The sequence below is a fragment of the Cherax quadricarinatus genome, chromosome 65 (genome assembly GCF_038502225.1).
Source record: "Cherax quadricarinatus isolate ZL_2023a chromosome 65, ASM3850222v1, whole genome shotgun sequence".
Lineage (NCBI taxonomy): Eukaryota > Metazoa > Arthropoda > Malacostraca > Decapoda > Parastacidae > Cherax > Cherax quadricarinatus.
Genome location: NC_091356.1, coordinates 22,548,811 through 22,571,087, shown reverse-complemented (window position 1 = coordinate 22,571,087; position 22,277 = coordinate 22,548,811).

The following is a 22,277-nucleotide window of genomic DNA, read 5'->3' as shown; positions in this document are numbered from 1 at the left end:
TGATGCAGGCTTACCAGTGATGGGTATGAGTGTTGAAGTTGATGCTGGCTTACCAGTGATGGGTATGAGTGTTGAAGCTGATGCTGGCTTACCAGTGATGGGTATGAGTGTTGAAGCTGATGCAGGCTTACCAGTGATGGGTATGAGTGTTGAAGTTGATGCTGGCTTACCAGTGATGGGTATGAGTGTTGAAGTTGATGCTGGCTTACCAGTGATGGGTATGAGTGTTGAAGTTGATGCAGGCTTACCAGTGATGGGTATGAGTGTTGAAGTTGATGCTGGCTTACCAGTGATGGGTATGAGTGTTGAAGTTGATGCTGGCTTACCAGTGATGAGTATGAGTGTTGAAGCTGATGCTGGCTTACCATTGATGGGTATGAGTGTTGAAGCTGATGCAGGCTTACCAGTGATGGGTATGAGTGTTGAAGCTGATGCTGGCTTACCAGTGATGAATATGAGGGTTGAAGCTGATGCTGGCTTACCAGTGATGGGTATGAGTGTTGAAGCTGATGCAGGCTTACCAGTGATGGGTATGAGTGTTGAAGCTGATGCAGGCTTACCAGTGATGGGTATGAGTGTTGAAGCTGATGCTGGCTTACCATTGATGGGTATGAGTGTTGAAGCTGATGCAGGCTTACCAGTGATGGGTATGAGTGTTGAAGCTGATGCTGGCTTACCAGTGTTGGGTATGAGTGTTGAAGCTGATGCTGGCTTACCAGTGATGAATATGAGGGTTGAAGCTGATGCTGGCTTACCAGTGATGGGTATGAGTGTTGAAGCTGATGCTGGCTTACCAGTGATTGGTATGAGTGTTGAAGCTGATGCTGGCTTACCAGTGATTGGTATGAGTGTTGAAGCTGATGCTGGCTTACCAGTGATTGGTATGAGTGTTGAAGCTGATGCAGGCTTACCAGTGATTGGTATGAGTGTTGAAGCTGATGCTGGCTTACCAGTGATTGGTATGAGTGTTGAAGCTGATGCTGGCTTACCAGTGATTGGTATGAGTGTTGAAGCTGATGCTGGCTTACCAGTGATTGGTATGAGTGTTGAAGCTGATGCTGGCTTACCAGTGATGAATATGAGTGTTGAAGCTGATGCTGGCTTACCAGTGATTGGTATGAGTGTTGAAGCTGATGCTGGCTTACCAGTGATGGGTATGAGTGTTGAAGCTGATGCTGGCTTACCAGTGATGGGTATGAGTGTTGAAGCTGATGCTGGCTTACCAGTGATGGGTATGAGTGTTGAAGTTGATGCTGGCTTACCAGTGATGGATATGAGTGTTGAAGCTGATGCAGGCTTACCAGTGATGGGTATGAGTGTTGAAGTTGATGCTGGCTTACCAGTGATGGGTATGAGTGTTGAAGTTGATGCTGGCTTACCAGTGATGGGTATGAGTGTTGAAGTTGATGCAGGCTTACCAGTGATGGGTATGAGTGTTGAAGTTGATGCTGGCTTACCAGTGATGGGTATGAGTGTTGAAGTTGATGCTGGCTTACCAGTGATGAGTATGAGTGTTGAAGCTGATGCAGGCTTACCAGTGATGGGTATGAGTGTTGAAGCTGATGCTGGCTTACCATTGATGGGTATGAGTGTTGAAGCTGATGCAGGCTTACCAGTGATGGGTATGAGTGTTGAAGCTGATGCTGGCTTACCAGTGATGAATATGAGGGTTGAAGCTGATGCTGGCTTACCAGTGATGGGTATGAGTGTTGAAGCTGATGCAGGCTTACCAGTGATGGGTATGAGTGTTGAAGCTGATGCAGGCTTACCAGTGATGGGTATGAGTGTTGAAGCTGATGCTGGCTTACGAGTGTTGGGTATGAGTGTTGAAGCTGATGCTGGCTTACCAGTGATGAATATGAGGGTTGAAGCTGATGCTGGCTTACCAGTGATGGGTATGAGTGTTGAAGCTGATGCTGGCTTACCAGTGATTGGTATGAGTGTTGAAGCTGATGCTGGCTTACCAGTGATTGGTATGAGTGTTGAAGCTGATGCTTGCTTACCAGTGATTGGTATGAGTGTTGAAGCTGATGCTGGCTTACCAGTGATGGGTATGAGTGTTGAAGCTGATGCAGGCTTACCAGTGATTGGTATGAGTGTTGAAGCTGATGCTGGCTTACCAGTGATGAATATGAGTGTTGAAGCTGATGCTGGCTTACCAGTGATGAATATGAGTGTTGAAGCTGATGCTGGCTTACCAGTGATTGGTATGAGTGTTGAAGCTGATGCTGGCTTACCAGTGATGGGTATGAGTGTTGAAGCTGATGCTGGCTTACCAGTGATGGGTATGAGTGTTGAAGCTGATGCTGGCTTACCAGTGATGAATATGAGTGTTGAAGCTGATGCTGGCTTACCAGTGATATGTATGAGTGTTGAAGCTGATGCTGGCTTACCAGTGATTGGTATGAGTGTTGAAGCTGATGCTGGCTTACCAGTGATGGGTATGAGTGTTGAAGCTGATGCTGGCTTACCAGTGATGGGTATGAGTGTTGAAGCTGATGCTGGCTTACCAGTGATGGGTATGAGTGTTGAAGCTGATGCTGGCTTACCAGTGATGGGTATGAGTGTTGAAGCTGATGCTGGCTTACCAGAGCTGAGTGTCGGAGACTAAGCAACTGTTATCGTACGGTCACTAAGTACATTCTGACTTATCGATGTAAGGTATATTGGAGTGGTAAGTCTCAGCTGCTGAACCAGAGCTAGGTATCCCCCTTCCCCCCAAGTTTAAAAAATTCTACGTTAGAAACCTAAGTTAAAAGCTTCATTTCCACAGGATTTTACTTCTCACATCCGAAATTTCCTGGAATAATTTTCGTTTAGTTCCGGGTTTGTTAAAGTGATCTGACTCAGATTCTAGAGGAAGAATTTGACATTCTTGGGAATATTAATATCAGAATAACACCAAGAAATCAACCCATGGTTATTTAATAACTTGACTCACGGCTTTGAGGGGACCTGAGTTCGTCACGGCCACGATAGCTGGAGATTCGTCTGTAAAAACTTACATTTGTAGTCACAGTGATGGCCTATGTTAACCTTCCTATGGTGTAGAAATATACCTAGTTGGATGAATTTATGGAAGGTAGCTGACCCAGTGGATAACGCGACGGTCTGGAGTTTTGAGACTCTGATAGCGAGTTCTAACCCCGCCCGTGGTATTGTTTATTAAATAACTCCACGGTGCTCAGAGACTAGGCTGTACGTGTCGCCCTGCTTAAGATGCTACATGCAACAGTCAGCATAACAGTTCATATTTATTGCTAGGTGAACATGGCCAGGAGGTGTTAAGAAATTTGGCAATATGTTTCACCTTGTCCGGGTATCGAGCCCGGATCCTTCTGATTGCGAAACGATCTTTTATTATAAATGATAAAGACAAATATGCATATGTAAATAGTCTCAGAACACAGATTCGAGTAAATTATTCGAATTATCGGTAAATAAGGAAGAGGTAAATCTGTAGGGAATTTAAAGCATTTTGGGATCAGATGGTTTGATCCAAAGGAGAGAAATGTATATAAATTCAATTTCTTAGATTAATATTCTTTATAAGCTTCAAGGTTCCTATCTTAATGCGCAACTTATATACAAACTAACCCGTCCTGGTAAGATAAACATTTTCTCTCATACAATTTTAAACAAATCTTGGAGATAACTTGAGGTCACGTGATGGTGATGGAACAACAGAAGCTGCCCACGTACTAAAAATTAAAAATAATAACTCATATGAATGAATGAATATGGAGACATTTACTAAACAGAAGAAATGAACATGATCAGAAAGGACTGAATAAAAATATAAGATACAGTAACTATAACCGAATCTCAGTATTTTGTGTTAAGAAAATGAGGTAGTGGATGCTGAGGAGCGAGTCTGTGTCTCTACTCTTACACTGAAGCAAGAGTGCCTGAAGATGGAGAGGAAGCTATTTGCACAGTGCTGACCGTCGACAAGTATTAGACGAGAGGTGATGAACAGCACCATGAACAACCACGGCAGGAGGAAGTCAAGTCCAGGGTGAAGACTCCGAGTTAACATCAGACACTGTTTCTTTAAGGGACGTCAGAATCCAACACACAGTGAGTTCCTGAACATGAAGTCAGTTCCCAGACACAAACCAATCCGAAAAAAAGTGAAGTATTACCAGATAATATAGCTTCTGGTACTAAGAGTCAATATGATTATTTCTGGTCCTGCTTTCCCTGTACATTCGGTGTGACTTACACCAGACCAGTGAACCAAGAAAATATAAGGGCACCAAAATTTGACACTAGCTGAGCAAAGTCACAGCAGGTAACTAAATATGAAATGATTACATCGAGCAAGTCCCAGTATTATTCAGTAACTGGTAGTTGCGTACGTATTCAGGCGAGAAGTGGAGGATGAAGGAACATTTGATTGGTTGGTTAATTGGGTTTAAAGCTTATGAACTATACGAAGGTTATCACACTCGATGATTGATTCCTGGTTCATAGATGGCGCTAAAGTGCTTCCAACACCCATGTGTCCACACCTGCTCCAGCCACGCTCCACATCTGGTCAACTTTTGGGCCACACCAGGTTCTCATTTGGTCTACATCTAGTCCACGCCTGATCTTCGCCGGACCAACATAAGACCCGCACCTAATCTTCACCTGATCCACATTTGATCCTTGCCCGAATTACACCTGATCCTCTCGTGGTCCTGACGTTACCAATAACTGAGTCTCACCTGGTCTATACCTAGTCCACACCTGTTCCACACCTGATCTTCACCTGTTTCAGATCTGATAATGACCTATGCAACGGGTGATTACCACCTGGTCCACACCTTGCTATTACCTAGTTAACGCTTAGTTATCATGTAGACTGGAAAGCATATATTTTGCCAACCAGTAGTTTTCGTCACTTCAGTACTGAGAATAAATCCTGTAGGCGGTAAAAGACGTGAAGAAGTAGTCTGAGGTGATCATTTCCTCAGTGCTGACAGGAAATGTTCGGTCCCTCAGCCTGGATAAATCTACAGACATATGGTAGTCTTTTCTGAGGGACTGATCACCTTTAAGCTGTCTCTACTCATCTTGCATCATTCCAGAATTTATTCCCTGTATTAAACTGATAAACCTACTGGTTGGCGACGCGTCTCCACAATACAGATACCCAAGTATTGAACATGTGGCTTACTATCCGACTATTTGTCGGTTTTGTATACCATTAAGTAGACCTATTCGGGTTCCTGTTCGTTCCGAGAAAGATAACCCTATAGTTCATAACCCAGCTCACTTTTCCTCACTACACCCAAAAGGAATAATGTAATGTGGTTATATTTTAATGTCTCAAAATCTAAAAATATGCAAGCGTGTGCGTTCATACAGGAATGGTCATGTATACAGGTATGTATATTCGTATGTGCATGTGTGTGTGTGTGTGTGTGTGTGTTTGCTATGTATTCATGTACTCACCTAGTTGTAGTTGCAGGGGTCGATTCACAGCTCCTGGTCCCGCCTCTTCAATAGTTGTGTATGTATTACTGTATAAAGAATAAACATTCACAATTCCGTGACTGGAACAAAACACAGATAATCCGCACAAACGAGAACGAAATTTAAGACGACGTTTCAGTCCTACTTGCACCATTAACTAGTCACACTGATGGTGTGAGACGTAGTTATAAGCTTCATTCTCTATGTACTGGTTGTCTGTGTACTGTATTTGGGTATGCTTGTATGTGTGTGTTGTGAGCGGTAGAACTGTCAGTCTCGTTCACAGTTCCTTTAAGCACTGTACACTGTACATTATTCATTACTTAATTTACGTTAAAATGTTAGTTGTGTATTGAAGTTAACACTTCAGGTTATTTTTGTGTCAGACATGTGAGAAGACCCCAATGTCAATCAGTCACTATGTCTGACTTTTTTGGGTTATCCCAGATTCTCTACACATATACTGCTATGTATGATAATCTATGTAACTGTGTTTGTGTATACGTGAATAAACTTACTTACTAAGATACGTCAGCATTGATCAAGACATTCATTAAGGGAATGTCTTGTTATTCGTGTCTATCTCCAGTAACATGTTTGTATCACCATACCAGTTCTACCGTGTCGAGCATGGCAGTATTGGCAAACTAACGTCAGCCGCGGCTCAACTGTTACCTTCGCTGAGGCAGGCAGGAAGAAATGTAGGCAGGAAGGCAGGCAGGAAGGCAGGCAGGTAGGCAGGCACGTAGGCAAGCAGGCAGACAGGGTGATGTGCCTCGCTTGGTTGCTCGAGTATGGTAAATGGTTACTAGTCAGCTTGGCCCTCAATCACTAGGAGTAGGCTGGTGTTCCTCTCTCTCTCTCTCTCTCTCTCTCTCTCTCTCTCTCTCTCTCTCTCTCTCTCTCTCTCTCTCTACTACACGGTTAGCCCAACTCGCTTCCATTTTATTTCTTGGACACTGAGTATTGGACTTAAGTCATCCGCTAAGTGTTACAACCACTAATACTATCCGTGTACACTATTGTCTGTCAAAGCACACGTTAGTACGAATCCAGTTAACTTCCAAGGCATGATAATGGCAGTCCCAGAATCACCCAGCTAGCCTCCAAGGCATGATAATGGCAGTCCCAGAATCACCCAGCTAGCCTCCAAGGCATGATAATGGCAGTCCCAGAATCACCCAGCTAGCCTCCAAGGCATGATAATGGCAGTCCCAGAATCACCCAGCTAGCCTCCAAGGCATGATAATGGCAGTCCCAGAATCACCCAGCTAGCCTCCAAGGCATGATAATGGCAGTCCCAGAATCACCCAGCTAGCCTCCAAGGCATGATAATGGCAGTCCCAGAATCACCCAGCTAGCCTCCAAGGCATGATATTGGCAGTCCCAGAATCACCCAGCTAGCCTCCAAGGCATGATATTGGATATTACCTTTTCATGCTAGTATGATAAAGCTGTCGGCTGAGATGACTATAGCATCTCTTGACTCTCTGTTTTAACATTGTGAAGTATTTATACTTGATTAATCACATGTTAATATCACATGTTAATTCTTAAGATTAACATGTTATATTATTTATGGTTTGTAAAACCCACTCATTTATACTTCAGAAAAACTATTGTTTATATAATATTTTTGACTTTGTAATATAATAATTTGTAAAGTAAATGTAACTAGTACTCTGTAAGATTTAATTATTCATGTGATTTACCAAGTTAGAGAATTTTTTACTAGCCATTACGTAATGAATGAGACTGCTATGAGTACATTCTCAGGGTCTGAGGTTACTGTTAAACAGATGCTACTCTGGCTAGTTCCTCTTATCTTGCTACTCTGGATATTGATCTACAGACTCGGGAAATTAAACTCCAGACTGTGGAAATTGAGCTCCAGACTCTGGAAACGAAACTCCAGACTCTGGATGTTGAACTTTAGACTCCGGATATTGAACTCCAGACTCTGGAAATTAAACTCCAGACTGTGGAAACTGAACTCCAGACTCTGGAAATTGAACTCCAGATTCTGGAAATTGAACTCCAGACTCTGGATATTGAACTCCAGACTCTGGAAATTGAACTCCAGACTCTGGAAATTGAACTCCAGGCTCTGGATATTGAACTCCAGACTTTTTAAATTGAACTTCAGACTCTGGATATTGAACTCCAGACTCTGGAAATTGAACTTCAGATTCTGGATATTGAACTCCAGACTCTACAAACTGAACACTGGAAATTGAACTTTGGAAATTGAACTTCAGATTCTGGATATTGAACTCCAAACTCTGGAAATTGAACTCTGTAAATTGAACTCTGGAAATTGAACTCCAGACTCTGTAAATTGAACTCCAGTTGTGGAAAAATTTTGACAATTTTCCTGTGATTTAAATGCAATAATTGGCAGGAATATTAATATTTATATAATAATAATTAAATAATAATAATTATATAATAATAATCTAAGTGCTAATGTGACTTTTAAAAGGTAAGTCACAGGTAACCAACATTATCCCTTTAATATAATGTAATAGGTTGATTAAGTAAAGTGTTATTAAGAACATAAGAATGGAGGAACACTGCAGAAGGCCTACTGGCCCATGCGAGGCAGTGTTATTGTTGTAATATTAAAGGAATTAATATTCTGATAAAGAAGTTGCATTAACAGTTTAAGTTTAGCTTAACATGTGATATTTATTGAAGGTTTTGCAAGAAAATTTGTTGTCTCTTAACAGCTAAAGGGAACTGTGTAAAAAATGAATCACTCTGTCTGACTTTTTTGGGTTATCCCAGGATCTCTACACATATCCTGCTATGTATGATAATTCTATGTAACTGTATTTGTGTAAAGTAAAAGGACACAAGTGCAACTAATGTGACATTTATTGTGGCCACAATAAATGTCACATTAGTTGCACTTGTGTCCTTTTACTTTACATATTGTCGGTAATTCTACCAACTTTATTACAAACTGTATTTGTGTATACCTGAATAAACTTACTTACTTACTTACTTACTTACTTACTTACTTACTTGAAACGTTTCAAATGTAAATTGTTTATCTTGACTTCCCTATTTCTTAGTGTTTCAGAAGAGTAGGTATGATGCTCCTCTTCTTTAATTATTAAACAAATTATTGGTTTCAATGTGGATTAAAATGTCAAACTTTCCTCTATGCATGACGCAAAAATGTTGAAAGTTTGAAGTCAGTCAGAAGAGGCATTCTCCAGTTCAATTATTGTACTGAATGCAATGATATTTAACTACAAAAGTATATTGTCGTACTTGTCTCATCACAGGTTAAGTTAATACTCTAAATATTTAGCAGAAGCAAATACCATGTATTGTTAAAATATATTAGAGAATTTAGACCTTTCACACTTCAGTAAGAATCATTGCAAGTAGGATAAATCAGTACTGGAAGTTTGAAGCTAATTATAAGAACATAAGAATGGAGGAACACTGCAGAAGGACTACTGGCCCATACAAGGCAGGTCCTTATCACAACCACCACTACCTGGAGTTTACCTGGAGAGAGTTCCGGGGGTCAACGCCCCCGCGGCCCGGTCTGCGACCAGGCCTCCTGGTGGATCAGAGCCTGATCAACCAGGCTGTTACTGCTGGCTGCACGCAATCCAACGTACGAGCCACAGCCCGGCTGATCAGGAACCGACTTTAGGTGCTTGTCCAGTGCCAGCTTGAAGACTGCCAGGGGTCTGTTGGTAATCCCCCTTATGTATGCTGGGAGGCAGTTGAACAGTCTCGGGCCCCTGACACTTATTGTATGGTCTCTTAACGTGCTAGTGACACCCCTGTTTTTCATTGGGGGGATGGTGTATCGTCTGCCAAGTCTTTTGCTTTCGTAGTGAGTGATTTTCGTGTGCAAGTTCGGTACTAGTCTCTCTAGGATTTTCCAGGTGTATATAATCATGTATCTCTCCCGCCTGCGTTCCAGGAAATACAGGTTCAGGAACCTCAAGCGCTCCCAGTAATTGAGGTGTTTTATCTCCGTTATGCGCGCCGTGAAAGTTCTCTGTACATTTTCTAGGTCAGCAATTTCACCTGCCTTGAAAGGTGCTGTTAGTGTGCAGCAATATTCCAGCCTAGATAGAACAAGTGACCTGAAGAGTGTCATCATGGGCTTGGCATCCCTAGTTTTGAAGGTTCTCATTATCCATCCTGTCATTTTTCTAGCAGATGCGATCGATACAATGTTATGGTCCTTGAAGGTGAGATCCTCCGACATGATCACTCCCAGGTCTTTGACGTTGGTGTTTCGCTCTATTTTGTGGCCAGAATTTGTTTTGTACTCTGATGAAGATTTAATTTCCTCGTGTTTACCATATCTGAGTAATTGAAATTTCTCATCGTTGAACTTCATATTGTTTTCTGCAGCCCACTGAAAGATTTGGTTGATGTCCGCCTGGAGCCTTGCAGTGTCTGCAATGGAAGACACTGTCATGCAGATTCGGGTGTCATCTGCAAAGGAAGACACGGTGCTGTGGCTGACATCCTTGTCTATGTCAGATATGAGGATTAGGAACAAGATGGGAGCGAGTACTGTGCCTTGTGGAACAGAGCTTTTCACCGTGCCTGCCTCGGACTTTACTCTGTTGACTACTACTCTCTGTGTTCTGTTAGTGAGGAAATTATAGATCCCTCGACCGACTTTTCCTGTTATTCCTTTAGCACGCATTTTGTGCGCTATTACGCCATGGTCACACTTGTCGAAGGCTTTTACAAAGTCTGTATATATTACATCTGCATTCTTTTTGTCTTCTAGTGCATCTAGGACCTTGTCGTAGTGATCCAATAGTTGAGACAGACAGGAGCGACCTGTTCTAAACCCATGTTGCCCTGGGTTGTGTAACTGATGGGTTTCTAGATGGGTGGTGATCTTGCTTCTTAGGACTCTTTCAAAGATTTTTATGATATGGGATGTTAGTGCTATCGGTCTGTAGTTCTTTGCTGTTGCTTTACTGCCCCCTTTGTGGAGTGGGGCTATGTCTGTTGTTTTTAGTAACTGTGCGACGACCCCCGTGTCCATGCTCCCTCTCCATAGGATGGTAAAAGCTCGTGATAGGGGCTTCTTGCAGTTCTTGATGAACACGGAGTTCCATGAGTCTGGCCCTGGGGCAGAGTGCATGGGCATGTCATTTATCGCCTGTTCGAAGTCATTTGGCGTCAGGATAACATCAGATAGGCTTGTGTTAACCAAATTCTGTGGCTCTCTCATAAAAAATTCATTTTGATCTTCGACTCTCAGTCTGGTTAGTGGCTTGCTAAAAACTGAGTCATATTGGGACTTGAGTAGCTCACTCATTTCCTTGCTGTCATCTGTGTAGGACCCATCTTGTTTAAGTAAGGGCCCAATAATGGACGTTGTTCTCGACTTTGATTTGGCATAGGAGAAGAAATACTTTGGGTTTCTTTCGATTTCATTTATGGCTTTTAGTTCTTCCCGCGATTCCTGACTCCTATAAGATTCCTTTAGCTTAAGTTCGATGTTTGCTATTTCTCTGACCAGTGTCTCCCTACGCATTTCAGAGAGATTGACCTCTTTTAGCCGCTCTGTTATTCTTTTCCGTCGCCTGTAAAGAGAGCGCCTGTCTCTTTCTATTTTACATCTACTCCTCCTTTTTCTTAGAGGAATAAGTCTTGTGCATACATCGAGTGCCACCAAGTTAATCTGTTCTAGGCATAAGTTGGGGTCTGTGTTGCTTAGTATATCTTCCCAGCTTATATCGGTTAGGACTTGGTTTACTTGGTCCCACTTTATGTTTTTGTTATTGAAGTTGAATTTGGTGAATTCTCCCTCGTGACTAATCTCATTTTGTCGGTCTGGGGCTCTGCGCATACATGTTTGAACCTCAATTATGTTGTGATCTGAGTATATTGTTTTTGATATGGTGACATTTCTTATCAGATCATCATTGTTAGTGAAGATGAGGTCTAGTGTATTCTCCATTCTAGTAGGCTCTATTATTTGCTGGTTTAAATTGAATTTTGTGCAGAGATTTAAAAGCTCGTGTGAGTGTGAGTTTTCATCAGAGCTGCATCCTGGTGTTATTACTGCAACAATATTATTTGCTATATTCCTCCATTTTAGGTGCCTTAAGTTGAAATCCCCCAGGAGCAAGATGTTGGGTGCAGGAGCTGGAAGATTTTCCAGACAGTGGTCAATTTTTAACAGCTGTTCCTGGAATTGCTGGGATGTTGCATCCGGAGGCTTGTAGACTACCACAATGACTAGGTTTTGGTTCTCGACCTTTACTGCTAAAACTTCCACTACATCATTTGAGGCATTAAGCAGTTCTGTGCAAACAAGTGACTCTGCAATGTACAGGCCAACCCCTCCCCCCTTTTGTCTGTTCACTGTCACATCTGTATAGGTTGTAACCTGGGATCCATATTTCGTTGTCTAAGTGATCCTTTATGTGGGTCTCAGTGAAAGCCGCGAACATTGCCTTTGCCTCTGCAAGCAGTCCACGGATGAAAGGTATTTTGTTGTTTGTTGCTGGCTTTAGACCCTGTATATTTGCAAAGAAGAATGTCATCGGACTGGTGGTATTGTTGGTACTGGGGGGGATTTTTTTTTCCGGCATTAGTATCTGTATCTGTTGGTTTGGAGTGGAGGCCATCGACTGTGGTTCCACTCCAGAAATAACTGGATTTGGTGTACAATTTCTGCCATTTCCTGCCAGTTTTTTTCCTTCCTGGCACTAAAAAACCTCTCCCTCTTGAGTGGCTGTGGCTACCCAGGTTTTCCCATGGCCTGGATGTTTTGTATCTTTTTGTCCCCTTTAGATGGTGTGCCTGGCAATTTAAGTTATAGCACAGTCTTTCCTGTACTGAAGAGGTACACAGTTCAGGGTGAAAAAGCTTACAGGAAGGGCACGGCATTTTCTAGGGTGGTCATAGTTGCACGTCCCATCTGTTTTTCCAGATTTCCTATGTCTGCAGATACCAAGTGCATAGTATGTGCACAGGCTTGGTTTCCGTTTGCCTTGGGTTTCTGTGACTGTATTCCCTCTTGGTGCATGTTTACCTGTCTTATTCCTATCTTCCCTAGCACCAACAATGGAGCTCCCACCAGTTGTTTTTGGTAATATATCCTCACTATTGCTAGTGGAGTCCTCTTGTTTGCTATTTCCTGTTGTATTTCTTGTTTGCAATATTGGTTTTATCTTATCTTTGACTACACTTGTTCCCCCACTACGGCTCCTGTCCCCTATGAGGTCATTTATATGCATTCCTTCCTGCGTATAATTCCCGACTACCTGGACAAAATCTCCAGCTTCACCATTACTGTCTCCCAGGACAGCACCTCCAGCTTCACCATTACTGTCTCCCAGGACAGCATCTCCAACTTCACCATTACTGTCTCCCAAGACAGCATCTCCAGCTTCACCATTACTGTCTCCCAGGACAGCACCTCCAGCTTCACCATTACCGTCTCCCAGGACAGCACTATCAGCCCCACATTTACTGACTACCAGGACATCACCTCCAGCCTTACAGTTTCTGACTACATGGCCAGTATCAAGGGCAGTACCATTCAGCCCAGACTTTTTATGTTCCCATCTGTTGTAGAAAGCTTCCTGGTTGTCTATGAAAGCAGCTTTGATGTTATCCTCTTTTAATACCCTTGTGATTTTAGTCCACAGATTTATCTCCTTTGGGCATACCCAAAAACACTTCCCTGTTTTAATACTGCTTGTAGATAGTTCTTGGATATCTGCACAAGGGGCGTGACACCAATTTCCACAAAAATGACAATTTATCCATGTGGAAGCCCGTTTGTTTGATTTATTGCAGACTACACACAGCTTCACAATGATTTGAATGGTTGATTTACTGTAATTCTACTAGCAACCTCTTGAATACTCTATTAATAACCTCTTTAAGTAAAGCTCTAGCTATCTGTATTTCTATTCTAACTGTACTTTTATATCAGGACAGCTTACCGGAGTACGCTCCTGGAGTTTGTTTTATATTTATTGTTTGTGTTTATAAGGGCGCCTACAACCCCATCCGTTTGCAGTCTGCTTTATTGTCCAACGAATCCGTTTGAAACCGGCCAAGGGTTCGACCAGTCGAGGGTTCGGCCCAGTCGAGGGTTCGGAGCCAGTCTGATCTGATCAGTGGGTCACTTATTTAAAACATACTGGTCGGTGATTTGGGCTAACACATGAAGGATCTACTGGAAAATTCTACCCGAGTAATATGTTATTTGATTGATACAAAAGTATAACTTGTGTGTTGAAGAAACCGGTGACTGCTGTAAACTCCTAGAGTGACGAACGGTCGAGCCTCAACCCTTGTTTATCAATCGCTGTATCTAGCTTTTCTAGTTTTTCTTTTTGGCCTCCACCACAATAAATGCTATATTATCACTATAGTTGACTGGTGGAAATTTTGGAGGAGGGACGCTTTTTCTGTAGTAATAATTGCTTCTCGTTGTGTATATTGCGACCGCTGGTAACTACAGGTTATATGAAATTCACAGTATACGTCTGGTATTTCAAGAAAAAAGAAACTAATGAAAGTCACTCCACTCCACTAAGTACCATTATAATACTGGTTAGTTGCTACTACAAAGCTACTCAAGAATTAACTTTCTTATGTTATTATACTGAATCAAATGCAGGAAAATGTTGTATAAGATCGATCTTAGTTCACTCTCAGGTAGACACCAAAATTTACAATTTAAAATTATTGTTAATGTCATGATGATTATTTGGATTATTATTATTATTATTATTATTATTATTATTATTATTATTATTATTATTATTTTATTATTATTATTATTATTATTATTATTATTATTATTATTATTATTATTTTATTATTATTATTATTATTATTATTATTATTATTATTATTATTGCTATTATTATTACTACTATCGTTTTTTTTCTATTTTGTATCTGTAGCATAGCTTAGAATATGGTGGCATGGTGGGTTATTATATAATATATCATCTACTGATATGAAATGCATAGTAGGAGGCCGGCAGCTGGATGCCATGTCAGCCCCCGCAGCCTCACTGCTCCAGAGGCAGCTGTCTCTCCCTGCCTAGTGTGTTCAGTATTCTGTTCCTGTTTCATATTATACTACTGAAGTTTACCTGGAGACCTGGAGAGAGTTCCGGGGGTCAACGCCCCCGCGGCCCGGTCTGTGACCAGGCCTCCTGGTCAATATATGCCACAAAAGTTTCCCATGAGATTGAATTATTATTAAGTGTCACTTGTCCTCTCTTCCACTAATCTCTCTTAGATTTGTTTATTTGGTCGCATTTTCGGCCGATGTGAGGTTGATTTGAATAATAAATATGTTTAAATTAAAGGGACAGTTCATTATATTGCCTTTTAGAAGCTCCTGTGTTGCCATAACGACGAACAATGTGATTATCACTTTATTGTGATTGGTTATGATGTTGTGATAATTTACATCAGGTGGCTGACGGCAGGTCAGAGAGACACACCAGCCACCAGCAGGATAAGATGCATCTCATCAGTCTGCTTCCATTAATTATTGTGGGTAATAACCTGGGGGACTTGAGAGGCTTACTCTGTGAACTTGTACCAAGGAGTTCAAAGCCTGGGACAAAGCCTTTTATGATACTCCTGTTACCTACTTGGTGGACAGCTTCACTTCTGCTGTTTTAGATCATTATAGGCAGATGTAATAATTACCCTGACTTTGCATTATACACACTCAGGTTACTTTATCATGTACATCCCTCTAGCACTGGGTAGGGTCTCCCTAGAATCCAAAACAGCCGGAGTTCTTCACGTCATGGATTTAACAAGAGGCTTGAAATATTTCTAAGAGATTCTGGTTCATGTTAACATGATAGCATCACGAATAATACCGTATTTTCTGGCATATAAGACGCACTTTTTTCCTACATTAAGTCATGAAAAATTACTCTGCACCTTATATGATCTAAGTAAAGATTAAGGGTAGGCTCTGAGTTACGCTTTAGCAGTCGTTTACTAACATTGTTACAGTTGCTTGGAAACATCGACTTACGCATTTTATATGCTCGTGCGCTAAATATTTTAAGAAAAGAAGGATAAATAAGACTCAAGAAATCGTAATGACACGATTGCAAACAAACCATACCCCCGGCCGGGATTGAACCCGCGGTCATAGAGTCTCAAAACTCCAGCCCGTCGCGCTAGCCACTAGACCAGCTAGCCACAATAAGATTCATCCAACTAGGTATATTTCTACACCATAGGAAAGTTAGCACAGGCACCTCTGTGACCACAAATGCAAGTTTTTACAGACGAATCTCCAGCTAGCGTGGCCGTGACGAACTCTAGCTCAAGTCCCTTCACTGCCGTCAACATGACTCAAGAAATCGTAATGACACGATTGCAAATAAACCATACCCTAGTTGGATGAATCTTATTGTGGCTAGCTGGTCTAGTGGCTAACGCGACGGGCTGGAGTTTTGAGACTCTATGACCGCGGGTTCAATCCCGGCCGGGGGTATGGTTTATTTGCAATCGTGTCATTACGATTTCTTGAGTCATGTTGACGGCAGTGAAGGGACTTGAGCTAGAGTTCGTCACGGCCACGCTAGCTGGAGATTCGTCTGTAAAAACTTGCATTTGTGGTCACAGTGGTGCCTGTGCTAACCTTCCTATGGTGTAGAAATATACCTAGTTGGATGAATCTTATTGTGGCTAGCTGGTCCATTGGCTAACGCGGTCTGGAGTTTTGAGACTCTATGACCGCGGGTTCAATCCCGGCCGGGGGTATGGTTTAAGGATAAATAAGTGTACGAGATATGATGTAAGGCATAATGAGAGCAGTTTGTTGGAATATGGATTGATGGATAAGAGGTTGATGGATAGACTTCAGGATGTGCATATTTATAGAGGGGTAGAAAGATATATCAGATAATTTTTTTAGTTGTAGCTACATTGAGAGTAAAAGGAAGTTGGGGTACAAGGAGAATGGTATTAAAAAGTAAGAGACAGTTGAAGTTTTATAAACTTAATGAGGAGGCAGTTAGGGTAAGATATAAACAACTAATGGTTGAAAGATGGGCTAGTGAGAGTATAGCCAATGAGGTTGAAGAGGTATAGGGTAGATTTAAGAATGTAGTGTTAGAGTGTTCAGAAGTTTGTGGATATAGAAGGGTGGGTGCGGGAGTGAAGAGGAGCGATTGACGTAATGATGAGGTAGAGAGAGTAGTAAGAGAGAAAAAGTTAGCATATGACAGGTTACTACAAAGTAGAAGCGGAAGGAGTGTATGGATATAAAAGGAGAGCAAATGAGAGAGTCGGTGAGATGCTGTCAAAAATTTTTTATGAGAATAAGAGCGAGATTAATAAGCTGAGAAAGCCAGGGAACGAACAGATGTGCCAACTAAATACAGAAGTGGAGTGTTATTAGATGGAGAGGTAGCGCACTCAGCTCACACACTGAGGTCCGGGGTTCGAATTTCCTCCGGTTTTGCTGGAAAACATTAGGGACGTGTTTCCGTAAGACACCTGCTGTCCCTGTCCCTGTTCACCCATCAGTTTAAAATGGGTACGTGGGTGTTAGTGGACTGGTGTGGGTCGCATCCTGGGACAAAACTGACCTAATTTGCGGGAAATGCTCAGCATAACAAGCGACTTTCTATATAGTAGTATGTTATTGATGTCAGCTATGGTCTGTATACCTTGTACATGTACTTGTAGTAAATAAAGATATTATTATTATTTTGAGGAAATGTTAAATGTTGATGAAGATAGGTAAGCTGTGATTTCATACATTGGCCAGGGAGGTATAACATCTTTTAGGAGTGAAGAAGATACTGATGTGAGTGTGAAGGAGGTGCGAGAGGCTGAGGGTAGAATGAAAGGGGTAAAGCAGCTGGGATTGATGGAATCAAGGCAGAAATATTGAAAGCTGGTTGGGATGTGGTTTTGGAATGGTTGGTGCGGAAAGAAGGTAAGGTTCCTAGGGACTGGCAGAGAGCATGCAATATTATTTTGTATAAAGGCAAAGGGGACGAAAGAGTATGTAAAAATTACACGGGAATAAGCCTTTTGAGTATGTCTGGTAAGATGTATGGTAGAGTCATTATTGAAAGAATTAAGAATAAGACAGAGCAAGACAGCAGATGATCAAGGAGGCTTTAGGAAAAGTAGGGAATGTGTAGACCGAGTGTTTATAGTGAAGTATACAGGGGAAGAGTATTTGTGGATTTCGAAAAAGCATATGACAGGGTTGACAGGAGAGCAAAGTGGCAGCTATTGCAAGTGTATGGAATGGATGGTGGGTTACTGAAATCGGCTAAGAGCTTTTACGAGGCTAGAGTATGTAGGAGAGAGGGAAATTATTCTCCGGTAAAAATAGGCTTTAGACACGGATACATGATGTCACTATGGTTGTTCAATATATTTATTTAAAAGGGGTTATGAGAGAAGTGAATGCTCAGGTGTCGGCAAGAGGAGTGGGATTAAAAGATAACGAATTTAACACTAAGAGGGAGCTGTCATAGTTGATTTTGCTGATGGCACTGTGCTTCTGGGAGATTCGTGAGAGAGGTTGCATAGGTTGGTGGACGAATTTGGGAGAGTGTATAAAAGGAGGAAATTAAAAATGAATATTAAAAGAGCATGGTGAGGAAAATAACAATACAAATAAGTAACAAAAGACTGGATATCAGATAGAAGGGAGGGAGTATAGAGGAGCTGAATGTGTTCACATATTAGGAGTGGACGTGTAAGCAGATGGGTCTATGAAAGATGAGGTGAATCATAGAACTGGCGAGGGGGTAGAAAGGTGAGTGGTGCACTGAGGAGTCTGTGGAGACAAAGAAAATTATCCATGGAAGCAAAGAGGGGAATATATGAGAGTATAGTTATACCAACGCTCTTATATTGGTGTGAAGCAGCATGGGTGGTCAATGTTGCAACAAGGAGAAGGATGGAAACAGTGGAGATGTCATGTGTGAGGGCAATGTGGGATGTGAATATAATGCAGAAAATACCATGGAGGGGTTGTTGACGTGGTTCGGACATATAGAGAGAATGGAACAAAATAGAATGACTATGAATGAGTGTATAAATCTGTAGTGGATGGAAGGCGGGGTAGGGGCCGGCCTAGGAAAGGTAGGAGGGATGGAGTAAAGGAGGTTTTGTGCGTGAGGAGCTTGGACTTCCAGCAAGCATGCATGAGCGTGTTAGATAGGAGCGAATGGAGACAAATAGTTTTTAGAACTGGATACGCTCTTGGAGTGTAAGCAAGGTAACATTTATGAAGGGATTCAGGGAAACCGACTGGCCGGACTTGAGTCTGGCCTGCCGGAAAGGTAGTGGGTTGGTAGACAGCATCTGCCCAGGGAGGTACTACTGTCCTGACAAGTGAGTGCAAAACAGAAGCCTGTAATTTTTACATGATGGTAAGATTGCTGGTGTCTTTTTTTCTTTTGTCTCATAAACATGCAAGATTTCAGGTACATCTTGCTACTTCTACTTACACTTAGGTCACACTACACATGCATTTACAAGCATATATATATATATATATATATATATATATATATATATATATATATATATATATATATATATATATATATATATATATATATATATATATATATATATATATATATATATATATATATATATATATATATATATATATATATATATATATATATATATATATATATAAACCCCTCTGGCCTTTCTTATATTTTCTTATTAGTTCTTGTTCTTGTTTATTTCCATTTATCTCCATGGGGAATTGGAACAGAATTCTACTTCAGTAAGCCATGCGTGTCGTAAGAGGCGAATAAAAAGCTGGGAGTAAGAGGCTAGTAACCCCTTTCTCCTGTATATATTACTAAATCTAAAAGGAGAAACTTTCGGTTTTCATTTTTGGCCACCCTGCCTTGGTGGGATATGGCCGGTGCGTTGAAAGATATATATATATATATATATATATATATATATATATATATATATATATATATATATATATATATATATATATATATATATATATATATATATATATTCATTTTTTTGGTGTACTAGTACAACGAGCAGTATTTATATTATTGTGCCCACGAACGAGTTGTATTGATCAATAACAACACTGCGACTAGCCAAGGACTGGAACCCATGCTGCTTTGGCCTGCCTCATGGTGGGCGAAAACTCATGACGTTTAATCCACTGGACCATACAATCCTTAAGAGCAGCGCATCCAGAGGAACTGGATGTTGTACTCCCTACCCAAGGACTGCTCGTTGTAAGAATACTTGTTATAATAATGTTAGGTAAGTTTTCTAATGTCTTTTTGGTACAAATATTAAATTTTTACAATATCATGTATGAAAAAACATATCTCTAAACGTATAGGAGAAAATTTCAGAAAGGACTTAATTTTAACTGAGTTCTTTCAGGTAAGACCAGGTAAGGCAGGAATTGGTACGACCAGTTCTGCTTATTGATTAACTTCTTCTGTAGACTGCTTAGGAAATCCCTAACACTGCCTGGACTGTGTGCTGTGTTGTGGGTATTTCCCTAAACTGTATGAATTGAAACTCTTGCTGGTACTTGCAGAAGTGTATGTCTGCCAAATCAGCTGTTTAATAATTCATGGCAAAAGCCTGTCATGACCTTACCTGGAGTATACCTGGAGAGGGTTTCGGGGGTCAACGTCCCCGCGGCCCGATCTGTGACCTGGCCTTACGGTGGATCAGGGCCTGATCAACCAGGCTGTTGCTGTTGGCCGCATGGAAGCTGACGTACGAACCACAGCCCGGTTGGTCAGGTACTGACTTTAGGTGACTGTCCAGCGCCTTCTGGAAGACAGCCAGGGATCTAGTAGTAATCCCCCCTTATGTACATTAATAGGTAGTTGAACAGTCTTAGGCCCCTGACACTTATTGTGTTGTCTTTTATCGTGCTAGTGACACCCCTGCTTTTCACTGGGGGAATGTTGCATCGTCTGCCGAGTCTTATACTTTCATAGGAAATGATTTTCGTGTGCAGGTTTGGTACTAATGTCTTTTGGATTTTCCAAGTATATATAATCATATATCTCTCCCACCTGCGTTCTAGAGAGTACAGGTTGAGAACTTCAAGTGTTCCCAGTAATTTAGTTGTTTTATCTCAGTTATGCGCGCCGTGAAGGTTCACTGTACATTTTCTAGGTCAGCAATTTCACCTGCCTTGAAAGGTGCTGTTAGTGTGCAGCAATATTCCAGCCTAGATAGAACAAGCGACCTGAGGAGTGTCATCATGGGCTTGGCCTCCCTAGTTTTGAAGGTTCTCATTATCCATCCTGTCATTTTTCTAGCAGATGTGATTGATACAATGTTATGGTCCTTGAAGGTGAGATCCTCTGATATGATCACTCCCAGGTCTTTTACATTAGTTTTATGCTCTATTGTGTAGTTGGAATTTGTTTTATGTAACATATATAGTTTTAATTTCCTCACGTTTTCCATATCGGAGTAATTGAAATTTCTCATCATTAAACTTCATATTCTTTAATGCGGCCCATTTAAAGATTTGGTTGATGTCTGCCTGGAGTCTTGCAGTGTCTGCAATGGAAGACACTGTCATGCAAATTCGGGTGTCATCTGCAAAGGAAGAGAGAGTACTGTGGCTTACATCCCTGCTTATGTCAGATATGAGGATGCGGAACAAGATGGGAGCGAGTACTGTGCCTTGTAGAACAGAGCCTTTCACTGTAACTACCTCAGATTTTATTCTGTTTACTACTACTCCTTGTGTTCTCTTAGGAAATTATAGATCCATCTACCAACTTGTCCAGTGTGGTGAGATAGGTAGAGTACTGCGTACCTTGTTCCAAGGTTCGTAGGTTCGAGTCTTCTTCAGCCAGAGATCAGTGTTTGTGTATATTTCGCCTGCTCTTGCGAATTCCTAGCATATATATATATATATATATATATATATATATATATATATATATATATATATATATATATATATATATATATATATATGCAATAGGATCACAGTAAACAGGTGATTTCGGAATATGCAAAACAACCACTCTGAAAAAATAGAGAAATTCCAAGCGCTTTCGTGACTACGACATTATCAAGGAACAATGAAAATAAAGCATACAAGGAAGCTATATAAGGGGTCAGGCCAGCACCTCACTATCAGATCCCACAACGGTTAAACACCTGACGCGCGCCGACCCAACTTGGATAGGTCCTTTGCACAACTCACCCCACAAACTATTCTACCCAAGAAAATTTAAAAATTATTTGTCCAGTGTATTATTATATTCTTCCCAAATTCTATTAATTATAAATGGATCTAATTTATATAAACCAAAGGAAATATTCATATTATTGTCAAAACTGCTTTTTATGAAACAAGATTCAATTATATTCCTGTCGACCATGGACTTGCTTGATACTACTTTCTCAACTTTTTGAAAATCAATTGGATGGTTAAAATCTCTTACATGAATAAATAGAGCATTGGAATCTTGTCCAGTTCTAATGCTATATTTATGTTGTTTTAATCTTAGTTCGAGATTAAGAACTAAGAATGTATGCTCTTATATGGGTGTGAAGCATGGGTGATGAATGTTGCAGCGAGGAGAAGGCTGGAGGCAGTGGAGATGTCATGTCTGAGGGCAATGTGTGGTGTGAATATAATGCCGAGAATTCCTAGTTTGGAAGTTAGGAGGAGGTGCGGGATTACCAAAACTGTTGTCCAGAGGGCTGAGGAAGGGTTGTTGAGGTGGTTCGGACATGTAGAGAGAATGGAGCGAAACAGAATGACTTCAAGAGTGTATCAGTCTGTAG